The sequence below is a fragment of the Chionomys nivalis genome, chromosome 1 (genome assembly GCF_950005125.1).
Source record: "Chionomys nivalis chromosome 1, mChiNiv1.1, whole genome shotgun sequence".
Classification (NCBI taxonomy): Eukaryota; Metazoa; Chordata; class Mammalia; order Rodentia; family Cricetidae; genus Chionomys; species Chionomys nivalis.
The window spans coordinates 20,903,246-20,921,243 of NC_080086.1; positions in this window are offsets into that span (position 1 = coordinate 20,903,246).

Sequence of the window (17,998 nt, forward strand, 5' to 3'; positions counted from 1 at the left end):
ACAAGGTTATACACTCTCTCTATATCTATTTAATATAGTGTTTGAGGTTCTAGTTAAAGCAATAAGACAACAAAAGGAGACGAAGGGGATACAAACTGGAAAAGAAGACGTCGAACTCTCACTATTTGCTGATGATATGATAACGTACATAAGCAACCTCAAAAATTCTACCAAAGAAATTCTAAAACTCATAAACACCTTAAGGATACATCAGGATACAAGATTAACTGAAAAAAATCAGTAGCCCTCATTTACAAAGATAATAAATGGGCTGAAAAAGAAATCAGAAAAACATTACCCTTCACAATAACCACAAATACTATAAAATATGTTGGAGTAATTTTAACCAAGCAAGTGGAAGATGTGTATGGCAAGAACTTTTAATCTTTGAAGAAAGGATTTGAAGAAAACACCAGAAAATTGAAAGATCTTCCATGCTCTTGGATATGTAATTTTAATATAGTAAAAATGGCAATCTTCCCAAAACCAATCTATAGATTCAATGCAATCCCCATCAAAATCCCAACACAAAACAGACCTTGAAAGAAAAATACTCAACTTCATATGGAAAAGCAAAAACCCAGGACAGCCCAAACAATTCTGTACAATAAAGAAACTTCTGGAGGCATCATCATCCCTTACTTCAGACTCTACTACAGAGCTATAGTACTGAAAACAGCCTGGTATTGGCATAAAAATAGACAGGAGAACTAATGGTACCAAATCGGAGACCCAGATATCAATCCACACACCTACAAATTCCTGAATTTTGATTTTGATTTTATATTTTGAACATAAAATGGTAAAAAAAAACATATTCAACAAATGGTGCTGGCATAACTGGATATCAACATGTAGAAGAATGAAAACATTTCCATATCTATCACCATGCACAAAACTGAAGTCCAAATGGATCAAAGACCTCAACATAAAACCAACCACACTGAACCTCATAGCAGAGAAAATAGGAAGTACACTTGAATACATTGGCATGGGAGACTGCTTCCAAAATATAACCCCAGTAGCACAGACACTGAGAGAAACTATTAATAAATGAGACCTCCTGAAACTGAAAAGCTTCTGTAAAGCAAAGGACATGATCAACAAGACAAAACAGCACCCTACAGAATGGGAAAAGATCTTTATCAACTCCACATCAAACAGATTATCAAAATATACAAACAACTCAAGTAATTGGTCATCAGATGAACAAATAATTCAATAAAAAGGGGGACAGATCTGAACAGAGAACTCTCAACAGAAGAATCTAAAATGCCTGAAAGACATCTAAAGAAATGTTCAACATCTTTAGCCATCAGAGCAATGCAAATTCAAACAACTCTGAGATTCCGGAAATCTTACACCTGTAAGAATGGCCAAGACCAAAAACACTGATGACTGTTGCAGGATTGGTGAAGATCTTCTCCCAGTCAGTGGGTTGCCTTTTTGTCTTAGTGACAGTGTCCTTTGCTTTATAGAAGCTACTCAGTTTCAGGAGGTCCCATTTATTCAACGTTGTCCTTAATGTCTGTGCTACTGGGGATAAACGTAGGAAGTGATCTCCTGTACCCATATGTTGTAGAGTACTTCCCACTTTTTCTTCTATCAGGTTCAGTGTGTTCAGACTGATATTGAGGTCTTTAATCCATTTGGACTTGAGTTTTGTGCATGGTGATAGATATGGATCTATTTTCATTCTTCTACAGATTGACAACCAGTTCTACCAGCACCATTTGTTGAAGATGCTCTCTTTTTTCCATTGAATACTTTTAGCTCCTTTATCAAAAATCAGGTGTTCATATGTTTGTGGGTTAAAATCAGGGTCTTCTACTCGGTTCCATTGATCGACTTCTCTGTTTTTATGCCAATACCAAGCTGTTTTCAATACTGAAGCTCTGTAATAGAGTTTGAAGTCAGGGATGGTAATGCCTCCAGACGATCCTTTATTATATAAGATTGTTTTGGCTATCCTGGGTTTTTTGTTTTTCCATATAAAGTTGATTAATGTCCTCTCAAGATCTGTGAAGAATTTTGATGGGATTTTAATGGGGATTGCATTGAATCTATAAATTGCCCTTGGTAGAATTGCCATTTTTACTATGTTGATCCTCCCAATCCAAGAGCAAGGGAGATCCTTCCATTTTCTGGTATCCTCCTCAATTTCTTTCTTCAAAGACTTAAAGTTCTTGTCAAATAGATCCTTCACTTCCTTGGTTAGGGTTACCCCAAGATATTTTATGCTATTTGTGGCTATCGTGAAGGGTGATGCTTCTCTGATTTCCTTCTCTGCTTCCTTATCCTTTGTGAATAGGAGGGCAACTGATTTTTTGAAATTGATCTTGTATCCTGCCACACTACTAAAGGTGTTTATCAGCTGTAGGAGTTCTTTGCTGGAGTTTTTGGGGTCGCTTATGTACACTATCATATCATCTGCAAATAATGGAAGTTTAACTTCTTTCTTTCCAATTTGAATCTCTTTGATCCCCTTATGTTGTCTTATTGCTATTGCTAGAATTTCAATCACTATATTAAAGAGGTATGGAGAGAGTGGACAGCCTTGTCATGTTCCTGATTTTAGTGGAATAGCTTTGAGTTTCTCTCCATTTAATTTGATGTTAGCTGTCGGCTTGCTATAAATAGCTTTTATTATACTTAGGTATACCCTTGTATCCCTTGTATCCCTAATCTCTCTAAAACCTTTATCATAAAGGGATGTTGAATTTTGTCAAATGCTTTTTCAGCATCTAATGAAATGATCATATGGTTTTTTTCTTTCAGTTTATTTATATGATGGATTACATTGATAGATTTTCGTATGTTGAACCAGCCCTGCATCTCCAATGGCACTAGGTTTCGATCCTAATACATGAACTGGCTTTGTGGGAGCTTAGCCTGTTTGGACGCTCACCTTCGTGGACCTAGATAGAAGTGGGAGGCCCTTGGTCTTCTCACATGGCAGGGAATTTGTACTGCTCTTCAGTATCGAGAGGGAGGGGGAATGGAGTGGGGGTAGGAGAAGAGGAGTGGGGATAGGGAAAGGAGAGTGAGGGGAGGGGGCAATATTTGGGAGGAGGGGGAGGGAAATGGGAAACGGGGACAGGTGGAAATTTTAATTAAAAAAGAATAAAAATAATAATAAAGAAAAAAGAAACATAAAAAAAGAATTTTTAAAATTGCTAACTTTAAAAAAAAACACTGATGACAACATATACTAAATAGGATGTGGGATAAAGGGAATGCTCCTAAATTGCTGATGGAATGCAAACTGGTACAGCTCTTTTGGATTTCAGTGTGGCAATTTCTCGGAAAATTAGGAAACAATCTATCTCAAGACCCAGCAATACCACATTTCAGTATATACCTAAAGGATGTTCAATTGTACCGCAAGGACTTGTGCTCAACTATGTTCATAGTAGCATTGTTTGTCATAGCCAGAAGCTGGAAACAACCTAAATGCCCCTCTTCTGAAGAATGGATAAGGAAAATATGATATATTTACACAATTAAGTACTACCCAGCAGAAAATAATAATGGCATCTTGAAATTTGTGGGCAAATATATGAATCTAGAGAACATCATATTGAGTGAGGTAACCCAAACCCAGAAAGACAAACATCATATTCCCTTACTCATAAGGAGCTTTTAGACATAAAGCAGAAAAAGAAAAAAAAAAAAGAAACAGCCTTCAAGTTGTAGTCCCTGAGAACAAAGACAACAAAGAGGACCCTAAGAAAGACATACATAGATCTAATCTTCATGGGAAGTTGAAAAAGACAAATGTCCTGAGTAAATTGGTAGCATGTGGGCTATGGGAAAGGGTTGAAGAAGAGAGAAGAGAAAAGGAGGAAAACCAAGAAAAATATATAGCTCAATAAAAATAATAAAGAAATTGAAAAAAATAGTTTTATGTGTGTGGATGCTTTTTCAATCCCTCTCCTACCTTCATTCCCCTCCCATCCAGCCCTTCTTCCCCCAGCCGCTAACCTCTCTTACTCACTCCCTTTTTTTACTTCCCTCCTTCATTCTTCCTGTCACATTGATAGCCTAACCACTTTTATGTTTTCTTATCTTGATATATTTTCTTTAGATAATTTCAGTTGTGTTTTGTCTTTCTTAATTGTATTGTATTTAAAGTATATTATCAAGAACCACATTTGTAGCCCTGGAGGAAAACCTATAGTTTCTGTCATTGTGTAGAATGCCATGCCCACTCCTGAGATTGTTTTAACTCTACATTTGTTAGTAAGAAAAATATAGTTCTGCCCTAAAAGAGATGAGAGAAAGTTTATTCTAGAGCCAAACATGAATGTCTATGGCCAGGTAAAACAGATTCAAGTTACCCCAAATTCCCACAATCCAATACACTGACAGTTTCATGAAGTTCTTTTAGTAATAAAACAAAAATGCCATGAATAAAGACGCTTTAAAAATATGGTGGAAACATCTTATGGGCAGGTTAAGGCAATATGGAGAAGCATATGCTGAAGGTCTCAATGATACCTGATGGAATTCTTCACATTTCAGCTGATGGAAGATAGGAGTATGTTAACACTTTCCAAATATGTCTCACAAATCAGCTACAAGTAAGTCAAGTCAGATACAGAGGTGGGCAGTGACTGGATATCATTTTAAAAATAAATTGTATCTGGGTTCTGAACCTGCAATATGCCTACCTCTCCACAAACACTGAAATTCTAGTCAGGTAATCAGAGTTGGTAGAAGACTCAAAGTGGGGTGTAATTTTCATTGCATAGTATTCATTAAGTTCTTCACAGGAAGTAATGACCACTAATACATATCTGAGACCTGGATAGGTATAAGAACATGGCTTATTCACTGACTCCTCAGAGAGAACACACATTAGACTTTTATTTCTAGCCATTGATGTGAATGTGGCAGAGTCTGAATCATATCTGATGTTTCTACTGATCTCAACTCACTCGCTCCTTATACAGAAAATGAAGATTTTTTTATTATTTTTAAGGTATTTATTAATAATAAGCATAACAAAAAACAGGAACCACTGAAAACATTAACTTATTCCTTTCTTAATCCATAACAATAATGTATTTGGTATATTTTCTTATATAGAAAATGAAATGTCTAGCTAATCATGCCTGAAAATATATATTATAGTAAAATACTGCCTTCAACTTCTATATCAAAAAATAATGTCTTAGGACTATGACTATCATTCTTTTTTTATTATTAAAAATTTCTGCCTCCTCCCCACCTCCCTTTTCCCTCTCCCTCCCCTCACTCTCCACCCCCCTTCTTCCCTCCATTTCTCTCCAGTCCAAAGAGCAGTCAGGGTTTCCTGCCCTGAGGGAAGTCCAAGGTCCTTCCCCCTCAATCCAGCTCTAGGAAGGTGAGAATCCAAACAGGCTAGGCTCCCACAAAGCCAATATATGCAGTAGGACCAAAACTCAGTGCCATTGTCCTTGGCTTCTCAGCAGCCCTCATTGTCTGCCATGTTCAACAATCTGGTTTTATCCCATGCTTTTTCAGTCTCAGTCCAGCTGGCCATATAGTTATCCTCCTGGATATTGGAAGTAGACAAGATTGCTGGACAAAAATTGGAAACTGGGGGGTGGGGTGGGATGGGGGAAAGGGGAGATGGGGAGAGAAAAGTGAGAAGGGGAGGATGGGGAGAGCTTGGGGTAATGGGATGGTTGGGATAAAGGAAGTGTGGATATGGGAGCAGGGAAGTATATATCTTAATTAAGGGAGCCATTTTAGGGTTGGCAAGAGTTTTGACTCTAGAGGGGTTCCCAGGGGTCCAGAGAGATGACCCCAGCTAGGTCCTTGGGCAGCTGAGGAGAGAGAGCCTGAAATGGCCCTATCCTATAGCCATACTAATGAATATCTTGCATATCACCATAGAACCTTCATCTGGCGATGGATGGAGATAGAGACAGAGACCCACATTGGAGCACTGGACTGAGCTCCCAAGGTACAAATGAGGAGCAGAAGGAGGGAGAACACGCAAGGAAGTCAGGACCACGAGGGGTGCATGCACTCACTGAGACGGTGGGGCTGATCTAACGGGAAAATGAAGATTTGTATCACACTGTAGAGATCCATGGATATCACACTGTAGATTGCTCAAACTTATCTGTCTAGTTTTCTGTATTAAATCTCAGCTTCTTTTCTTGCTGTGTCTTCTTCAGGAATACCAACTTTATACTCACAAGACCTTATTCTTTCAATAATTGCACTTATTATTAACTTGACTGCAGAATCAACTCCATAGTCACATTTCTAATGGAGTCCTGCTTTCTTTAGTCTGTGTTGTGTTTCATGCCTTTGCTAACCATTTTTTATTACCATTTTGCTCATTTATCACCTCCATAATTGTGTTTTATTATCTTAATCCAGACTGCTATGTGTATTCTTTTATGGAAGCTTTCTGTAAGTTATTGGAGTATGAAGAGTTTTCCATGCAAGTGTAGTTCACTTTTTCTAAAAACGTTTATTATAATAAAAATTCTTCATCAACTTTCAGATTTGTTTTTCCCAGATACTGATGTGGTTTGTGGTAAAAAGAATGTCAGAACCATATCTATACAAAGTCCCCAAACAAATTATTAGTGTAATTACATGTTGTGTGCATTGTGTGTGGAAATATCAACAACCACATGGCTGAGGATTGTTATCTCCACCTTAATGGATGGCAAGGTTTTCCATTTCTGTTTGCAGAAGTGAGCCACAGCAACTGTCTGGGAATTAGCAGCAACTGGAACCCTCAAGTGTTCAGTCCTTGTGCAGTCCTCTTTGATCATGACTTTCAGCCCTCAAGGGTTTGGTCCCCAGGACTCTGGACACTTCCTTAACCCTTAGCAGAAACATGTATTACAGTTCTCATCCCCAGGTCTCAAATTCTTGTCCATGAAGACTAAATAGCTTGCTGGCACCCCCTCACAATAAAGACCTGTAGTGTGTCTTCTTTTTCTTTCATTACAGTTCTGTATCTTTCTTCAGCCTCAACCTCTCCTCACTTTGTCTTCTTTTTACTTCTTCTCATCTCCCTCCTGCCCTGTATGTTAGAAAACTGATCAACTTCTTCTTCAGCTGTCAAGAAGCATCTGCATTTCTCTTTTAACAGCATGGTCTGACTATAGTCATTGGTCCCTGTCTCTGTATTTTTTTTCTTGCCTGTGAAGTTGCCTCTGCTTTCAGCTGTTCCTGCTGCCACTTCCCTAGTGTTTCCAGCTCAACCTGAGCATCTTAGAGAAAGCAAGTAAAGGCCCCTGCAGGGAAATATTTTTTGAGGACTGATGTTGCAACACCAGTGGAAATAGCATAGGAGAGCATCCAACAGAGCCGCTGAAGCAGACCACCCTTCCTGAGTAGCTTGAGGAAAGTCCTTTGGACCAGTTATGGCCATCAGTTTCTGAACAGCCCCAACATTTTGGTAGATCAACCACTGCCTTGACTTTTGTACCAGTCACAGATTTGGAGGTTTATGCTTTGGAATCACAGGCTGAATTCTTAGTGTCAATCATAGAAGTGTTTTGTGTAGACTACCAGGGAAGGTATTTCCCCTTTGACCAAGGTGAAAAGCATTGCAGGTTCATGTATAAGTAGGTAAATATTTTGATAGCAAATAGTCTGGTTAAAACTGTTCCCAACAACTAAATCAAACTTAGTGATTTAGTAAGACAAATGCAGTGTGTGTGTGTGTGTGTCTGTGTGTATCTGTGTGTGGTGTGGGAGAATTGTCCATATTCTGTCAATCATGTTATAAATAAATGTTGATTAGCCAGGCAAGAAATATAGGTGGGAAAACCAGACAGGAAGTAGAGATAATACAATGAGAACAGGAGAATTCTGGGAAGGAGGAAGTTGATTCCTCCCACTCTTGCCCAGATCACCGAAGCATCAGGATGTGATTTGCCCCACTGAAAAAAGGTACTGAACCACATGACTAACATAGATCAGAAAAATGGGTTAATCAAGATGTGAGAGTTAGCCAGTGAGAGGCTAGAGCTAATGGGCCAATCAGCTTTACAACTTATAGAGATCTTTGTGTGATTTTCTTTGGGGCTAAACAGTTGTAGGGGACCTGGTGGGAGGACAGAAAACACAAACAAGCCATGCCCTTTCATGTTACATGTGTGCATGAGTGCATGTGTGTGTGTTATATAGTAGGGCATATGTGTGTTTGTTCTTGAGTCATGAATATGGGTACATTTTTGGTAGACTACACATGTGACTGTTGTAGTAGTATTTATTTTGTGTTTTAATAAATAAATCTTGCCTGAATATCAGAAAATAAAACTGCCACAGTGATCATTCATACAGACAAGGCACCACGTAGCCACACTAGTTTGCCGTAGAAACTGAGTACTAGTGGTGCATGCATTTAATCCCAGAATTACAAAGGAATATAAAATGGGAGGAGAAAAATTTCAGGCTTAATTTCATTCTCAGGATTCCTAGAGGTAGGATTGCCATTTCAGACTGAAGCAGAGATAAGAGGCAGTGCCTGCATGTTTTGTTTTTCTGACCTTCAGGTTAAACCCCAATATCTGTCTCTGGGTTTTTATTAATCATGGTATATGTGGTGCCCAATGCTTGGGGTACAAATTCACAAAAAAATCTATTTGCCTGAGGCTTTTTAGCCACCAGCACAGGCCAGAACTAGGCACAAAGTTAGCCACCTAATTTCTGGGGAAAAACTAGTGCTTCTGACTCCCATTTACCCCAGATTAGCTTCCTCTTATGCGACTTGCTGCCATCCCACATAGAACACAGCTTTCTGTGCCACTATAGCTTCCTGTGGCTCCCACGGTCTCTGTGGCTTGCTGCCAACCCTGAGTGTGGCTCCCTTACAGCTATGTTGGCTTCCTTTGGGTCCCACAGCCTACATGTACATGGTGCATGACTGCCCTAACTGCTGTGTCTTTAACAAAAATCCAAACAGTTTAGTTTTGAGTTCTTCTTATAATGTGGAATTCTCCTCTGTATGATATGAATATGTTTTATTACCATTGGTTAATAAAGAGCATTCTTTGGCCCATGACAAGGCAGAATATAGCCTGGTTGAAAGAGATATAAGGATAAAGTAGGTGGAGTTAGAGAGACACAAGAACCTTGCCAGTAGACCACAACCTTGTGATGATATACAGATTAATATAACTGGGATAATTTAAGATGTAAGTGTTAGTTAATAAGAAGCCTGAGCTAATAGGCCAAGCAGTGCTGTAATTAATATAGTTAATATAGTTTCTGTGAGATTATTTGGGTCTGGATGACCAAGAAACCAATGTGCAACCTCCTATTACATGATGGCACCCTCTGTGGGGAACCTATATCCACATAAAACCTGAGAGAGCTTGGGAAGGAATTCTAGACACAAAAGAACAGAGTTAAGCAACTCTTCTTTTTTTTTGTTTTTTTTTTTTTTGTTGTTGTTGTTTTTCGAGACAGGGTTTCTCTGTGGTTTTGGAGCCTGTCCTGGAACTAGCTCTGTAGACCAGGCTGGTCTCAAACTCACAGAGATCCGCCTGCCTCTGCCTCCCAAGTGCTGGGATTAAAGGCGTGCACCACCACCACCCGGCAGCAACTCTTCTTGATAGCAGCATTTTCTCAGGTGGGCTCTGTTTACTAGAAGAAAACAGAGATGCGATTCCTTTAAGAGAAGGTTCCTGACTCAGCATTAGCAACAAAACTGTGCAGGTCCTTTAAGGGCCAACTTCCTGGTTTATGCTGGTCCTGCTATGGAACACTTAACTGGGGTCTGTGAACAATGTGTTACAAATTCCTTAATGGCAACATAGACCAACTGCATCCTTGGAGCTTGGGCAGTGAGCATGGTTAGCAGAGGCGGTGAAGATTTCTCCGCCATGTACACCTGGGCAGAGAAAACAGGCAGGGTCATGGAGTTGATCCTAGCTATGCCCGCTTAGCATATTGTAAAAAGGTTCTCCTGGTCAGAAAATGATAAAAGATGTGAAATAAAGAAAGATTAAAATGAAAAACACCTCTAAATGTGTCACAGTGTTGGATAAATATACATAGGCTTATGAGAGATAAGAAACAATACAGACAGTTACAGATTAAAGGAGTAAAGATAATTAAATATTAGAAAGTAATTAACCTGGTCTACAAGAGCTAGTTCAGGACAGGCACCAAAGCTACTCAGAAAAATGCTGTCTCATATGTAGTAATAAGAGCGGTGGGGCTGCGTCCCTGGCACCCAGCCGCCCGCATGGCTAGCTTATGCCCCGAAATAATTACACGGAAACTGTATTCTTTTAAACACTGCTTGGCCCATTAGCTCTAGCCTCTTACTGGCTAGCTCTCACATCTAGATTAACCCATTTCTAGTAATCTGTATAGCACCACGATCTGGTGGCTTACCAGGGAGATCTTAACCTGCATCTGTGTCTGGTGGGCGAATCATGGCGACTCACTGACTCGGCTTCTTTCTCCCCGCATTCTATTCTATCTACTCCGCCTACCCAATTTTCTGTCCTACTAAAGGGGCCAAGGCAGTTTCTTTATTACTTAACCAATGAAACAACAGATAGAAAGATGACCCACCTCCATCATTTCCCCTTTTTCTGTTTAAACAAAAAAGAAAGCTTTCATTTTAACATAGTAAAATTACATATAGCAAAACAGTTATCAAGAAAGAATTACAATTACAATATTTATATCTATTTTATCTTTTATCATAACTAAGGAAAACTATAACTATCTATCCATTCTTCAACTCCATCAAAGACTCCAGAAGAATATAATATTACCTAAGTAAACAAGAACTAAGAAACTTCATACTCTAGAAATGACAGAGACATCTCGCTGCCTGGACAGTCACCCAAAGTTCTTTTGTACCATGGGGCATCCATCTTCAGCCTACAGGTCCATAGTATCCAGCAGACATTTTCATGAAGCAGGAAAATTCAAAGACAGTTCAGTCACTTTCTACTGTGTCCTGCAGAATGTCTCGCAGACTCTTTCATGAATCAGGAACCCCAAAAGATCATCTCACCTTTAGGCAAGTTCAGTAGTCCTCTCTCTGCAGGTTCTTTGTTTCCAGTTCATGCATCAGTTCAGGCAAAAGCAGTTTCATGCCCAAATGGCTAACCATCTCCATAAGGAACCTCTTCGATGCCCATCTTCCTCTTGAAGTAGATTGGTTCTGCAAGGAGCAGACGTGTCTCATTGTCATGAAAAGCCCTAAATTATTAAAACATTTAAAATGCCATATTCTGTAGTCTTTGAAAGATATGAAGAATGCCTATCCTACTGAAATATATCTCTATATATCTAGAAAATCTAACTAACATGACTACAAATTTAACTATTATAGATGATTATCCATCAACAACCTATATTTCCTAATTATACATTACATTTTTAAATGAACTACACAATCACAATACCTTAATCAAGATCAGAAATACATACATATATATATATATATATATATATAACAAAATTGACCTTAAAATCCACACCAATACAAATTATTCATATATATATCATATCCTCCTTTAAATGTAAAAGAACATTTATAAACAATATTTGGGAATATGGGCGCAGTTTTTTTTCTCTCCAAACTGCTTCCTGCTGAATGGGGGAACTGTTATTCAGGTCTTTCATGTATAACTTGTCTGTCAGGTTCATTTCAGTTGGCAGTTGAATGAAGTAATTTTCTGAAGGTGTTCACAGCAACCTTTCAGGAGGGTGTGGTCTATCATACCATATTGGGATAGAAGAAATCCACAGGGTATCATCCTCTGTGAAAACAAAAGAAGACCCTCTCCAAAGCATCATATCCTTAGACCCATATTCTGAAATCATAATGCCCTTATATCCATTCTGGTTTAGCTTGGCAGCCCATATAATGAAATGTCTCTCTGTACTTAGCTCCTTCACAGTCAAAAAATTCAAAGAAAACACAATAATACAAAGAATCCAGACTCTCTGTGAATCTTCCATTTTTACGTGGCTTATTTTTCTTTATTTCTTTTAATCTATAACTATCTGTACTCTGTCTCTTTAAAGACTTTACTCCTTTTTTTTAAGGGTATCAACTTTATTCTCTCTATTTTTTTCTCTCTCTCTCAAGCCTACGTACACTCATCCAACACTGTGGTCTTTTATGTCTGAATCTGTTTTATTGTGAATCTGTAATTTTTTTACTATCCAGGAGCATTTCTTAAAATGTTAAACACTTCTTAAAAACTTAAGTTGCACCATGTAAGGGTAATACGGTACTGCCTGTTTACTGCCAGTCTAAACGTTAACTGCGCTGTTGTTATGATGATTACGGTAGTTCCTGCCTGAGACCAGCACAGTCCAGCATAGCGGAGCTGAGCCGCTCCTGCCTCAGAGCCATTTGGTGCCCCCGAGCCACACACAGTTCCAGGCACACAGCAGTCCACATTGCCATCAAGCAAGCTGTAGCACTTTACTCCAAATGGTCCATTCAAAAGCTCTGTCTCCCACAGGAGCCAGACAGAGATCATGATGGTGGCACAGCCCAGAAAGTCAGCATTTTAAAACAGCCAGTTTTTTCCTGCTGCTGAGTCAGGACAATTTCTCTCTGCTGCACGCAACTCACAAACAGCAAAAAGCTGTGTTAAATTCTCTCTCTTTCTTTTTTAAGCCCTCTCAGGTTTTATGTGGAGTTCATTAGCACGTTGGGTGCCACTCTGTTGTAATAAGAGTGGCGGGGCTGCATTCCCAGTGCCCAGCCGCCAGCATGGCTAGCTTTATAAATGTAACGGTGTAAATGAATGCAGACAGATTGTAAAAATATATACAGCTTTAATGGGGAAATAGACTTACAGAAAGCAGAAGAAGGGGCGGCTGTGAGCATGCCTGGCAGATTTATAAGTAAACACTAGCCTGAGGCGAACACGCCCCCTAATGGGCGGGGCTTATCCCTACACTCATAAACACACACAAACACACACACACACACAAACAGAAACAAATAAAAAGTAATAGACTACAAAAATGTCATACAAATATGGAATATACATGGAGAGTATGGATTATGTATATTATTGTGTTTTCTTTGAGTTTTTTGACTGTGAATGAGCTAAGTAAAGAGGAACATTTCATTGTACAGGCTGCTAAACTAAACCAAAAAATATATATTTTGAAGTATTTTGGCTTCAAAATTTGTGTCTAAGGATATGTTACTTTGGAAAAGAGGTTCTGCTTTTGTTTCCACAGAAGATGAGAACTTGTGGGTTCCTTCTAGGCTAATATAGTTTAATGGAACAAGACTCACTGAAAGGTCACCATGAACCTTAAAAATAATTTGTCCAACAAACAGCAGAAAGCAGTTTGGAGAAAACAATGCCCAAGTTCCCAAAATGACTGTTTAAAAATGTTTTTTTCATTTAAAGGGGATTGATTATAAGTGTTTAATGGTCACAGTCAATTACTACTCTGCTTTTGTTTTTGCTTTTTCAGACAGTATTTCTCTGTAGCATGTATGCATACAATATTCAATATAATTTAACTTTGTATCAATATACAAGAATTTATACCAATGTAATTACCTATAAATAATATTTCAGAAGTAATCACTCCATTATTCACTATTATAATTAGTGTGAGAAAGGTCATACTAATCTATTATCCCATCCAATTTCCCCCCTTTTTTTAAAGATATCCCTGAGGCTACAAAATTTTCCCCCACCCCTAACCCTATACCAATTATATGCAGCCCCTAAATAATGTCCCTAACCCTGAGGACAAACTTTGTTTGGAGAGGGGACTTTGTATTCTAAAATTTCTTCCAGCTGACATGGGGGCAATGTTCTTTCTATGGAATCCTGTGAAAGTAAAATGATGGTTAAGGTCCAAGAGTTCTGTCTGGTAAAATTGTAAATAGTCTCTGAGCATTGGGTAGGGTTTTTCTGAGTTTACTATTGGAGGTCTGGCCAGAATATTGTAAAAAAGTGCACCATTTCAGCTAACCAAGTTGGAACCATCTTGATCAGCTGGTACCCAAAATAGGTCATGTAGTAGCACTATCAACATCATGACGCTGTATCAAACATGTGGAGTTGTTGCTGTGGGGTCCCATCTTCTTCCTGGAAACTTCAAAGATTACTGCAGGAAAATTCATTGCTCATTGTTGAAAACTTAAACATTATTTATATAGATATATAAATTCAATGAAAGGTATGATAGAGACAAAAATATATGTGAAGAAAAATGAAATTTTTCTAATTTCTTTTTCTTTCTGTCGCATACCAAATGGCTTGTGACATGAGACAAACTCTGAATTTTCTTAACAACATGCTTGGATTTAGAGACAGACAGAGCCATTGTTCAACTCCAAATCCAGCTCTATATATTCTCATACACACACACATATGTTAAATATATATTTAAATGTATATGTTTTATTACCTGTACTTATGAGTCATATTTGTTTTCTTGATAATATTTATTGAATAGTTCTGTGAGCATTCAAAGATCCAGGGTCTCTTAAATTTTTGAAGATGAGTATTTTCCTGCAAAGACAAGAGCAGAACCCTGCCCCAACACTTAGGATGTTTCCTTACCATCTGTATGGATGTCACTATTGTGAATGAGCTGTCAGTTCTCTTTTTCAAGAGGTTTCTCATTTTTAAACCAAATCTTTATTAATTTTGATGGTATCCATAGTTTTTTGTCTCCTATGGAAACAAGACCAAAACCTTTTCACCAATGCAGCACATCCCATGGCTTCCATTGTGAGGTCAGCACATCCGTGAAATAAAACAAGTTGATTTGATTCAGAAGACTTTTCTGTTATTCTTCTCTTGTAAAGATATAGTAAAGAAACAATCTTTCAAATCAATAACTATAAGAGGTTATCCTTTTGGTAATAGAGAAGGCAGAGGATTTCCAGATTGTAGAGGGCCCATAGGTTGAATTACCTTATTGACAGCTCTTATATTTACCAGATTTCTTTTCTACAACAAATACAGGAGAATTCCAAGGACTGGTTGATTCTTCAATGTGGTAAGCATCTAATTGCTCTTGTACAAGCTATTCTAAAGCCTGCAACTTATCTTCAGCTAGAGGCCATTGCTTAACCCATATAAGCTTCTCAGTTAACCATTTTTAAAGGTAGGGCTGTTGGTACCTCTAAAGGTTTGCTGGTTGCATTATGTTCTTGTACAGCCTGAATGGCTAGTGACCTTTGTGTATAATACCTTATAATATTCTTCCCAGAATTTTGAGTTCCTGGGACTGCAGGAATGTTAATCTGGGCATTCCATTGCTGTAGCAGGTCATGACCCCATAAATGTACTGCAATGTTAGTCACATATTTCCTCAGCTCCTATCTTTGACCCTCTAGCCCAATATAGTCAACCCATCTCATGCATTTTTAAATTCAGATATGGTTCCAATTCCTAGTAATTGAACATTTGCCTCTCAAAGAGGCAAATTTGATGCCAAGATTCTAGAGCAATGATACTCACATCCACACCTGTTTCTATCAAACCAACAATTACTATGTCATTTGTATGCACTTAGCTTTGGTCTTTGATCATTTATAGAAGTAGGCCAGAATATATGTTTCCTATTTCCTATTGGAAGTTTTGACTTATTATCCATGTTAATGCCATCATCTAGAACAGTATGGCTTTTTACAGAAGGTTCTGAATTTTTTAATTTTCCTGATGAGACATGTCCTCCACAGTTACTGGGAATAACTGGGCTACTTTTGGCTTTGAGGCCTGTGAGAGTCCCCTCAAGGAGTTTTCTGTTTGTATCAGGTTGCCTTGTCTGTCTTTTGTTGATCTTCCTTCATTAGCCCATTGTTGGCCTTTGCTACACTTTCTACATGTACTTGAAGGTTGACTCCTCCTATTTTTGCAACTCCCAGAGGAGATATTATTCCTAGAAATTTCTTGTCTACAATCCCTTCTTAGATGTTCTATTCTACCACAATTAAAACATTTGGCATTTTGATGTCTCCTCATTTTTGGAAATTGCTTCTCTTACCCAGGATTTAGTGTTATAGTCAAATGACTCAATGTTCATTTTATGAATGATTCATTCATCCATAGGTGCTGATATAACCTTTAAAGCATGAAGTATCTTTTTTTATTCTAAGTTGGCATTTTCAAAAGCCAGAGATTTTATAAGTACTTGCTAGCCCTTGGGTCTGCTACTCCTATTTCTACTGCCTTAGTTAATCTTTGTAAAATGTCAGTAAAGGGTTCCCTCTGGCCCTGTTTAACCATGGTATATGATTCAAATATATCTCTTAGTCCTTGAATCCTGTTCCAAGCATTTAAGGCTGCTTTGTGGCATAGGGATAAGATTTGTTCATTGTAAAGAGCTTAAACTAGTGGGTCAGCATAAGGGCTTTATCCAAGAATTTGATCTTGGGAAGTCTTAAGGCCTTTTGTTAAGGCAGTGTACACATTGTCAATTATAGGAATACTACCCTTTAATTTTTGTTCTGATAGTGTCATTTTAGCAGGTAATGGTTTCTCCTTTATTCTTGTCTTCTCAAAGAAAAAAATTCACCAAAGACATAATTTGAGCAAAAGTTTATTTAATGAAGCAAAGTAACTCAAAGTGAATGTATGATCCAAAACAGGATTGGAACAGGTAGGCCTGAAAGTGGGTGGTAGGTCACTGGGCTCTACATTGTGGAATTTACAGAAATTTCTTGTGGGTCCAACTCTATAATGTCATTGTTAATTCCTCTCATAGGAATTTTCTCTCTCCCATGTTAAGGAAATTGTTCCAGGGCCAAGATATCCCCTCAGTATTACCTTTCCTGTACATCAGCATACTCATTGGTGACATGTACGGTCATTGGGAAAATCCCCTGGTGCCTTAGTTTCTTACATAGCAGGAAGAGACCTCCTGTGTCTTCAAGGGTATCTAACCAAAAAGGAGCATTGCAACCATCAAGAGACCCAGCAACTATGATATGGCCATAGTCCTCTTGATTGCCTTCCTGGTTAGGATGTACCTAACTAGAAAAAGGTGGGGGGGGGTGCATGACTCTGCCTTCCTCCATATGCTTAATTGCATGTTCTTAATAGTTATAGGACATTTCCAAAACTTCACTGATGTTAACCATTGATTTTGGTTTGGTTTGGTTTGGTTTGGTTTGGTTTGGTTTTTCAAGACAGGGTTTCTCTGTAGCTTTGGAGCCTGTCCTGGAACTAGCTCTTATAGACCAGTCTGGCCTTGAACTCACAGAGATCAACCCACATCTGCCTCCCGAGTTCTGGGATTAAAGGTGTGTACCACCACCTCCCAGCCTAATCATTGCTTTCTAATGATGCTTTCCTTGAAAGCTTTTCCTAGAGAATATTTTCCTAAGAATTTTCAGGAAAAAAATTATCCTTTGATGTTTGATTCATTGGAAAATTAAAATCAACAACAATGTAAATACTTTTTTCAAAAACAAGTAAGAATATTGAGGTTTTGAAATGTTTTCATGGTTAGGAGTATTGCCTGACCTTTCAGATGACCCAGATTTAATCCCAGAATGCACATTGTGGCTTTTAACAATCTAAAACTCAGGTTCCAGGGAGCTCAATGCCCCCTTCTGACTTCCACAGGAATTGTATGAATATGGTACAAAGATACACATGCAGCAGAACACCCACACACATAAAATAATATGTTTTTATTTAAAAGTTATTTCAATTGAAATTTTTCTTGGACCATAGCATATTCTTCAATTTAAGTTATTAAATTGGACAGTGAGTGACTAGAGCATGTAGATGTATTTTTTAAAATAAGTTTTATTATGCCTCCTTATACAGTAAAAACATTTTATTCTTCTTTTGAATACTACTGAAAATTTGCCATGTATTTTAATAAACGTTTATATACAAGAGATTTACCAGAATAAATACTTAAGTTTTTTTAATTTCTTAACTGAGGAATTGAAAAATATGACATTTATTTTCTACTAAAACACTCAAGTACTTAGTGGCATACTTCCTACAGCTTATGCATGAGCCATAAGATATAGACAAGTATGGAAGAAGAAGTA